The sequence below is a fragment of the Acartia tonsa genome, chromosome 11 (genome assembly GCF_053477335.1).
Source record: "Acartia tonsa isolate MP-2025a chromosome 11, ASM5347733v1, whole genome shotgun sequence".
Lineage (NCBI taxonomy): Eukaryota > Metazoa > Arthropoda > Copepoda > Calanoida > Acartiidae > Acartia > Acartia tonsa.
Genome location: NC_137270.1, coordinates 41,882,979 through 41,893,306, shown reverse-complemented (window position 1 = coordinate 41,893,306; position 10,328 = coordinate 41,882,979). Strand labels below are relative to the sequence as shown.

The window sequence follows — 10,328 nt, the reverse complement described above, 5'->3', positions numbered from 1 at the left end:
ACACTTTCTTTAATTAAGGTAGGTTAAGCTAACACATTAACACCGAAGTACAATTATTAATAGAATATCTGTTTGCTCAATTCATGATAATTTATGTCTTTAATGAGTTTGCTAATAATTTCATAAAGGTTTATTGACTAAAATGTACAACGAAAGAGATCTTTTGAATTTTACTTTTAGAAGGAATAAGTGGTAAATTATTCTTAAATTTTGTTTCTTACATTCTCTGTATAGTGGGTGTTTGTTATCAATGTCACACAAAAAATTATATTTGAATGATTACATTAATCCTGTGGAACGATTACCTGATGTGTAATGCTGAAGCTTACCTCATCTTGTAAGGGTGGGATTCTCCTTTGATTTTTAATTGATCATCTAGAGATCATCAGCTTGTAATGGAATGCGATACTCTAACACCCAAGGATATTAGGTTAAGTAACTTCCAACAGACTACCAACTTTTGATTGTACTACCTTTGTTTGAGAAGTCCTGATTGTTCACAGTAATAAGTTGCGCCTTCTCTTACTATTTATGTTGGGCACTTGACATATCAGCAGTATGCAATATTTTTAACATATTTAGTTGATTCCAGGACGTCGGAGTGAACAAAGACAGGAGTGATAAAATATTAATCTTATTAAGTATTTCTATACAGATTAGGTTAGGTTAAGATATGACGAACAAATAAGCCCCCTTCAGGTGTTAAGCATTTAAAAAACCTATAAGATGGTTTAAAATAGGTTAGGTTAGGTTAAGTGTCCATTCCGACATTTGGGACTTCTGCGTTTGTCGTAGGACCCTTTAGTTATGATTCAGAGTCAGGCTGAGATTCAACCTACCACCTCCCAAAGAGAAGCAGATGCACTAAGTGTTTAGCCATGGTCGCATGTTAAAAAAGCTGTAGCTGCTTGACTTGATTTAAATTATACAACTTATTTTTTTTAATAAATTCAAAATTCTCAAAGGTATTTTTTTTCAAATGTATGATGATATTCATGAATCAAAATCTGTACAAAAAAATCAAACAAATATTATATTAAAAGTATAATTGAGAAAGCTCAAAGTGTCATATGTGACGGCATGAAAATACATCTATAAAGTAGGGATGAGAGGAGAAGTGGGAAAGGACACCCCTAAAAAAGAGATAGATTTTTATGACGTCACACATGACAAATTGAGCTTTCTCGTAAAATTGTTAAGGTAAAGAATATCAATACAAAAATAGAGGCGTTGTGTTTGTTTAACTTGTTTGTACATCATTAATAAAATTGGCCATACTGAAAAATCATTCATAATAGATATAATTTTATATCCAGTTTTCTACAAATATAAAAATGTACAATTATAAGATTGAAATAATTGAATAAAAGCCAATTTAGGGTTCATGTATGATCCTTCAGTTTTTGGTTCTGCAGTTATTAACCCTTAACGGTCGGGATTGGGGGGGGGGGGGGCGTTGAACGCCCCCCTCCCTCCAGTTTTTTCTATCTCATTTTCTTTGTGTAAAAGATAAAGAGCCCAAACTGCGTGACTTTTTAAATATGGGTATGACACATAACTGAGAGTTGGAAATTTTTGAATATCTCCATCCTGGCGGGCACAGGATGCCAGCAAACCTGGCAGGGTCATCCAGGAAAAGAGCAAAAATATTGACAAAAACAAAGCATTTTATCATAACAAAATACTAAAATATCCTCTAGTAGTACCTCCTTATATGAAATACAGGTGTTCAAGTCACTTTCAGGTTCCAGGTATGATCCTGCAGGTCCTGATCCTCCAGGTCTTCAGAAATCTTTAAAAGGCTCCTTTGGCCGCAATTTTTGACTTAGAGACTTCAAATTTTAAACTTAAGCTTTTCTTACATGTCTACATAACGTATTATAACAAAGGTTGTTAAATAAAAGGGTAAAAGAAAGCGAACATTGACTTAGACTTATAAAAGGTCGGAAATTCGTTATCAAACAGGGGACTTGCACAAATAATTTAGCCCTCTAGCTCTAATAGGAACTGAGATAATAGGAGAGGTCGTTGAACGACCCCCTCCCCCCCCCCCCCCGACCGATTTAGGGGCGGCAAGGGGCCCGACTGTAAGGGGTTAACAGCTGATATTAAACCCCCATTGTTAAAAAAAACTTTACTTTCTCAAGATTTTTGCAGAACGGTCTATTAATACTTAATCTGCTCTAATATTTAGAGATGAATGAAAAACTTGCAATAAAGTATTATCCCTCCTAGAAAGGGTATTTATCTTAAATAATCACTAACTTGTATACTTTAATACCTTTGACTAAAAGGGCAATTTTTTAGCGTGTACTCTAATATGGTATATGCAAATACTGTTGTAATGAATGGGATTGAAAATATTATTACTTGGATCTTACACCAGATTCCCATTCCCACCTCTCCTACTGGATGAATGAACTGACCAATAGGGTATTTCTATGTCATAATATCCAAATATATTCTACATCCGTTTGAAAGAATGATTCAGTCTGTCAGTCAGCGAGGAAAGATGATACTTGTAGGGATGCTATACATCTAAAAAAGTATTTCTTGTTTCTTTGCTTTTACAAAGTATTAGAATGGAAAAAATAATTCAAATTAATTTAAATCTCTTTTTTTAAGTCCCTTTTCTTGCGTTTCATCAGGACAGATAAAGAGGCTATGAAAAACTTTAATATTGTTGAAGAGAAAACTTTGAAAGAGCTTCATAATAGACAAAATAAAGTTATCTCTACATAATTAAAAGCGAAGCTATTCTATAATTAGGGTCGGTCCATCCGTACGTCTGGAACGGATAGCTTTGCTGATTCATTTAGTAGTTAGGTACAATTTAGAAAGCGTAGCAACTCTATAATCATTACTAGAATGTCCATACGTCCATTTTAAACATGTTGATTTTTTTTACTTTTTAAAAAACAAATTTTTATGTGATCTAATTATCCGATTGATCTGATTTTTGGTATATTAATTCCTGGGACAACAAAGTTTAATGTTATAAGCAAAGCAACTCTATAATAAAGTCCTAAAAATGTAAGTATGTCCTTAAATAATATTCTGTATTTAAGCAGTTTTTCAGCAGATTTACTTACAATTTTGTTTGTTGGACTTTTTTACATTTTTATTCTGATTATACAGTTCTGGCACTATACAAGTGTTTATGTCCGTTTGTCCAACTGTTTCAGTGCTTCGCTTTTATGGATGTTGTCATCCTTGTTCTAATCTACAAATAAGGAATTCAATTTGTCTTAATTAGGGTGAACAATAAGTTGTTGTCCAAGGTCTTATCCCTGTATCCCTGAGACCTGCTTAGCCTTGAAGTTAATTTCAAAGTTAAAATATTAATTGTATTATCGGTAGTAAGGTGTAGACCTAAATCTGTAATCTTAAGAGTCATATGTATTACACCTTCTTTTCAATATGGATACAACTATAATTTCTTCAATTATGACAACTTTTGTCATTTTTTATGTATTTGGCTATAAGATTAATAACATCTCAATAAGACAATTGCCGATAAATTGTTGTATATCTCCAATGATGATAAACAAAATGTCCCCTTCTGTAGATTACAATTAGTAGTTGAAACGTTTGGACACTCAACTTAATGAACCAATCAATCAAAATTTAATATAAGACCCCAAAAATGTTAATCCATAAAATGCGAAAACATCATTAATAAACTTTGGGGACTAGTGGAGTAAACAGCCAAATGTCCAAACAGCCAATGATTTGTAGTTTTGTGGAAACTCTGTGTTAAAAATTCCAACTATTGCCTCAAGTATTGAGTATTGAATTCAAACTTTCAGATAGACACAATTGGAATTTACAAATAAAGGGTAATTTTTTTCACATACTTCCGTAAGGGACGAAGACCAAACTACATAATTTTTGTGTCACTTTTGATTCCTGTGACGTCATAAAATGAGGAAGATGAGAGGAGAAGTGGGAAAAGAAACTCCTAAAAAAGAGATAGAGAATATGACGTTAAAAGTGGTGCAAAAGTCTTCGTCTCGTAATGAAGTGTTAGTATTTAGTCAAATGCGCTTGTTAAGTCAAATTGTTCCTAATTATGGCCGTTTCAAATATATCTATTTTTATACAATCCTTATTGATGTATAGAAAACGTTGATATCATGACATGGAAAAATTATCGTCGATTAAGGTTGCTAACATGGACATCTATTATTGGTAAGTTCGTTCATCTAGAAGGAGGGAAGGGGATGCGGTAAAAGTGGTAGATCGGGGGATCGTCCTTTTAGTCAGCTCAAGTTATACTTTATTAAAATTGATAATCTAGTGTAAGATCCAAGTAATAATAAATCCATTACAATCCCAAATATATTAGATTGTACTTTTAAAATGAAAAAGAATCAAGGGTGACAACATCCAGGAGTATTGCAGCATAAAAAAATGGAGAATGGACATGATGATTTAAAGAGCAACAAGAAAAGTTGTCCAAGAAATCGCAAAACTTTTAACGAATAATTTTATATTTTGTAGTATGACTGAAAAACCAATTGACCACGTAAATAAGATACTGGGTAGTATAGGGTTACTTCACAAACAAAATTCAGCCGTCTATCATGAATAAAAGCCAAGAAAATAACAAATTAAAATAATATCAAGATAACCAAAAACTCTTTTTTAGCAATTTTGAAATTCAACATTTCAATCAACTTTCAACTTTCAATAACGGGAGCGCAAATCTCTCCATAAAAAAAACCACTTCCGTTGAAACATGATAATATAAGTAAAGTGATGATACATCAACTGATTGTTTGAACTTGATTTTAAGATGGGAATTAGAAATTTTAGAGAGAAAGAGAAAGCAAAAGACAGATGGATAAAGTAAAAGAAAGAAAGAGATAGATTGAAAGAAAACTTTTATCTGTTCAATATACATTGTCCTGTACACTAAAATGATAATTATATTCAAAATTAGTATTTTAACACTTATAGCAAAAGACAGATCATTAAAAATAAGCAAGGATGAACAAATATTGAAATTCAATGATTTTAATTGTTTTGCTCAGACAATGTTTATTGTTCAATTTGCATCTAAAATACTTAATAACACTGGGATTAATAGTAACTTAATTGATAAATTTATTGATTATTTAATGCTCAGTAAAAATAATGTCCAGTTATTTCCAGGGAGGAAGGGAGGGGACAATGGATCGAACATTCATATTTTAGGAGTCTCAGACTTTGGGGACTGGCTTAAAGGGAATGTGCATGAATTTAGCAGTTTCTGACTGACTTTGGGGACTAAAATATGAATGACGTCACGAGAAATCATGCAACATGACGGGGCATTCTTATGCTAACTAGCGCAATAATAAAAATGTAAACAATAAACAAATTGACAGAAAATTTTTACTTTAATTGTTCTCCATTTTAGAGGGCATTACATTACAAGATAAAATTTAGTCTAGTGATGATTTTATAAAAATTTTAAAAGCGAAGCTTTTTATAATTTAAGGGTCGGTCTGTCCGTACGTCTGTCCATTACGATTAGCTCATTTTGTTAAATTAAACAGATTAGAATTGTCCTATAGATTTAAAACTTTACATGATTATTTCTATAACAATTAGGTATGACTTGGAAAACGAAGCAACTCTAGAAGAATCTTTAATATTTTTCAGATGAAATCTTGTATAAAATGCAAACAAGCAGAAAATGTGATACTGCCTAGGTTTCCAGGAGAACAACAAAATGGTTACGGTATATATACATTTTTAAAAGCGAAGCTTTTCTATAATTAGGGTCGGTACGTCCGTCCGTACGTCCGTCCGTAACGGATAGCTTTTTTTGTTAATTTAGACATGTTAGAATTGTCCTATCGATTTCAAATTTGCATGGTGATTCCTTTAGTAGTTAGGTACGATTTAGAAAGCGTAGCAACTCTATAATCATTACCAATATGTCCGTACGTCCATTTCAAACATGTTGATTTTTTTACTTTTTTAAATAGCTTTTTTCGTTAATTTAGTCATGTTAGAATTGTCCTATTGATTTCAAATTTTGCATGGTGATTTCTGTAATAGTTAGGTACGAGTTAGAAAGCGTAGCAACTCTATAATCATTACCAGAATGTCCGTACGTCCATTTTAAACATGTTGATTTTTTTTACATTTTTAACAACAAATTTGTATGTGACCTAATTATCCGATTGGTCTGATTTTTGGTATACTGATTCCTGGGACAACAAAGTACAATATTAAAAGCGAAGCAACTCTATAATCAAGTCCTAAAAATGTAAGTATGTCCATAATCATTATCCTGTATCAAGCAGTTTTTCAACAAATTTACTTAAATTTTGCTTTGACTCTTATACATTAGCATTCTGATTATTCAGTTCTGACATTATACAAGTGTTAATGTCCGTTTGTCCTACCGTTTCAGAGCTTCGCTTTTATGGATGTTGTCATCCTTGTTTATCAAAACAAAGTTGACAACTACCAAAGCATAGAAATTTAAATATTAAGAAAATATAAAATTAAGGAAGGGAAAGACATACAGATTGACATTTTTAATCATACTGTACCTTTGCCACTAATTATTAACAGTTAGAAGATTGCTTTTCGGTTATCATTTCATTCTTATTAGGTACCTAATTTTGAGAAAAGTAAGGGAATAGTGAATAGTCCCTTACGTAACATCGCCCCATATGGGGCTATTCTTCGTATTTTTGAAATGGCTTTTTATAGGTTATTTTAGGTTAGGCTAGGTTAGGTTAGGTTAGATTGGGTTAGATGATTGCCCCACAGGGTTAGGTAATGGCCCGTTGGGTTAGAGCCTCCCGCAGGGGCTATAAAAAGGAAAAAAGCTACTGTGAAAAATACGAAGAATCGCCCCATATGGTGCGATGTTACGAAAGGGACTATATCCAAAAGTAATTTCCATTTATGGTTTGTTAACTAGGTAGCAGTAGGTAATAATTTCATTGGTATTTATATTAGTGGCGAATTAATATTTTTGCCTTTCAGTTAAGCCTATAAATATTAAAAAAATATTTATTTCAGATGACTAACAAAGAGAAAATTAGCTTTCCTGAAAGAAGATGTTATTGATATGGTGCGAACGTGCAAGAAAGAATTTAAGTTACATCACGGAGGGTATCTGCAGCGTGTAGTGGTGGTCCGTAGTTTGACATTTACATAATTTTATTTTTTTTTAAAGCGAAGCTTTTCTATGATTACGGTCGGTCCGTCCGTACCTCAGTCACAGAGAGTTAGCTCTTTTCGTTAATTTAAACAGGTTAGAATTGTCCTTTCGATTCCAAACTTTGCATGATGATTCCTGTAATAGTTAGGTACAATTTAGAAAGCGTAGCAACCCTATAATCAATACCAGAATGTCCGTACATCCATTTGAAACATGTCGATTTTTAACTTTTTTGATAACAAATTATCCGATTCTTCAGATTTTTTGAAAACTGATTCCTATTACAACAAGGTACAATGTTATAAGCAAAGCATCTCTATAAACAAGACCTAAAAATTTAAGTATGTCCTTAAACAGTATTATCTATTTATGCAGTTTTGCAACAAATTTACCAACAATATTGTTTGTACTGAAGCATTAATATTCTGCTAATTCAGTTGTGACAATCTACAAGTGTTAATATTCGTTTGTCCTTCCATTTCAGAGCTTCGCTTTTATGGATGTTGTCATCCTTGTTTAATTTTATTTAAAACGGGGTCATTTAGAAGTTTATCTTGCTTTTATCAGTTTGTTTTATCTGATACTTTCCAAAATATGTTTTATTAAGACTTTATCAATAAAAAGTAAATTTTTTGTAACTAGACCAAATATAATTAAGAATTAGAACCATAAATCTAAATACAAAACTAAAAATATCCTTGAGACATTCTATTCTGCAACCTTTTTTATTCATAAACATTTTTAATCAAGTTATTTTGTTTATACCTAGTGTGTGTAACTGTGTAGGTACGTCTTAAACTGAAATTTTTTTTAGATTTTAAAAAGTTAATCTAATTGATTTTATTTTTATTTATTATTTTGTTGTAATTAAATCAGGGTAGCCCCTTTTGTGACAACACCCCTTAAGGGGAGTTTCTTTGTATTTTCACAGTAGCTTTTCTCCTATTTCTAGCCCCAAGCAATTTTGAAAATACGACGAATCGCCCCTTAAGGGGTGTTGCCACGAATGGGACTATACCCATAAATCATTTTTGATTCAATTGTTTTATATTTACCTAACAATTCTATTGTGATATGATATATACATATATGTATTATTTAAGTAGAATTTGTTGTTATTTTAATAATTTTTAATACAATTGTTTTAACTGATTCTTGTTTATTATTTATTACGATTTAGAAACCATAAAAACTCAATTGTTACTAGAAAATCCGTACGTCCATTTATAACATGCTCATACACATATAGTAAGCTGCGCTAATATCCAATAAAAAGTAGTAAGTTTTGTTTATATATAGCTTAAGAATTTGGTTACCGATCCGATTAAGTTCTACATTTTAGGGAAGATGCATAAAGGTCCTGAAATACTTTTAGACTGTTTTTTTCATTAAAATCTTAAGATGGTTTTATGCTATTTTTCTACGCTAAATTCTAAAACTAATATTCTTTAGTAAATGAATTGCTACCAAGTTCTTTATCTTGATAATCAGAGGGTTTTAGTAAAGTAGAATTTGGGGGATGGTGCATTTTGAATTAAAATTAATTAAAAAATGAATAAATTTTCAATAAAAGTTGCACTATCAGAAATACTCGTTTTATCTGGAATTATCTGGTTTTTCAACCTTAAAGTGTCACAACTATAAAATTGAATTAATTGCCCATTGTCCCCTCCCTTCCTCCCTGAGTTATTTCGCATTAGTTAGATATTATAATTTACAATATTGTATTATCATAACATGATAATTATACCAAATATTAAAAGTGTTTAATTTGTTTCATTGAAATAAATTTTTAAAAAATTATTTAAATTATGAAAGTAAAGAATTTAAGATATTTAGATAATGGATCAATAGATAAAAAAGAATAAAAAATTATATAAATAAGATTTGTATATCCTTATAATAAAGTAAAAAGATGTTTGTTTGTCTGTGTGTCTGTCTGTACCGAAGGATTTCACTAAACGCTTAACCGATCGGGATCACCTTAACAGATTAGCTTCTCATAGGTCCTGGGAAGGTTTGTAACTTTTTGTGGGGAGGGTACCACAACCCTTCCCGGAGAAATCGACAAAAATAAAAAAAACGCCGCCCTTTACGTTTCCCTAGAGGCAGGAGTTTTGAATAATAAGTAATATACAGATTACGTTAGGTTAAGATATAAATGCACAAATAAGCCCCCCGCAGGGGTTAGGTATTTAAAAAACCTATAAGATGGACTAAAATAGATTAGGTTAGGTTAAGTGTCCACGTTTGGGACCCCTGCGATATAAAAGTGTCTTATTATATGTAACCTTGATCAAGCCAAGCCATCAAGAGCCCTAGCGGATAGTTCAACGCCAGGAAGGATGTCTTACCAGTACGACAACACAAACTTAGGTAGGCCTTAATTTTAGAATGTCAATTGCTAGTTTTCTGCAAACTAAACAGTACATTAATTTAGAAAAGAGCAAGGCTATTCTTTAGGGCACTAAAATATTTACAGAGAAAATTAGTCATCAATTTAGATTCCAATAAGGATCTCATTTATTGGACAATTCTTTCATCCAGTAGGTTGGGAGGGGATGGGGTTTAGCCAGCAGTGAGTAAGTATCACTTTTTAGAGTACATGAAAAACTGTTGTAATTATACATCGATTTTGAGAACAAATGGTTTTCCTTATTCTATTTCCTGAATTTGTTTCATTTGTACTGTCAAATACTTACTTAGAAGAATGCAGGGATCTTTGGGGATAAGAAATACCCAATAAATTTATTACATCCCCAATGATGATACACAAAATTACCTGTTCTGTAGATTACAATTAGTTGTTGAATCATTTAGACACACTATTTATAAACCAACCAATCAAAACGTAATAAAGGTCCCCAAAGTTGTTAAGCCAACGAATAAGAAACTGCTATAAGAAAACTTTGTGGACTAAAAGTCCCAATGTCCCCTCCTTTTTATTGATTTTATGAGTAATGCTTTGAAACCGATTTATATTCACTGAATTAGACATTTTAAACATTTCTTGACATTGTGAACAACTGGATTTTGTCAGAAATCCTCTCAACGTCATTTTAATTTTTATTTGTTAAACCAACCTTTGTTAGCACGACTTTGTCAATAAGTTCTAAATTTGCACACCTGTTTATGGGTAAAACCATTCTCCCTTCTC

The 10,328-nt window shown here is 31.7% G+C and overlaps 1 long non-coding RNA gene across 1 annotated transcript; it reads left to right on the top strand.

Annotated features, from left to right (window-relative positions):
* Nucleotides 1–5,192: 5,192 nt before the first annotated feature.
* LOC145332345 (uncharacterized) lies at nucleotides 5,193–8,323 on the top strand. Its single transcript, XR_013884164.1, has 2 exons — nucleotides 5,193–5,728; nucleotides 7,030–8,323. It is a non-coding gene; the product is annotated as an uncharacterized LOC145332345 (long non-coding RNA).
* The last annotated feature ends 2,005 nt before the right edge of the window (nucleotides 8,324–10,328 follow it).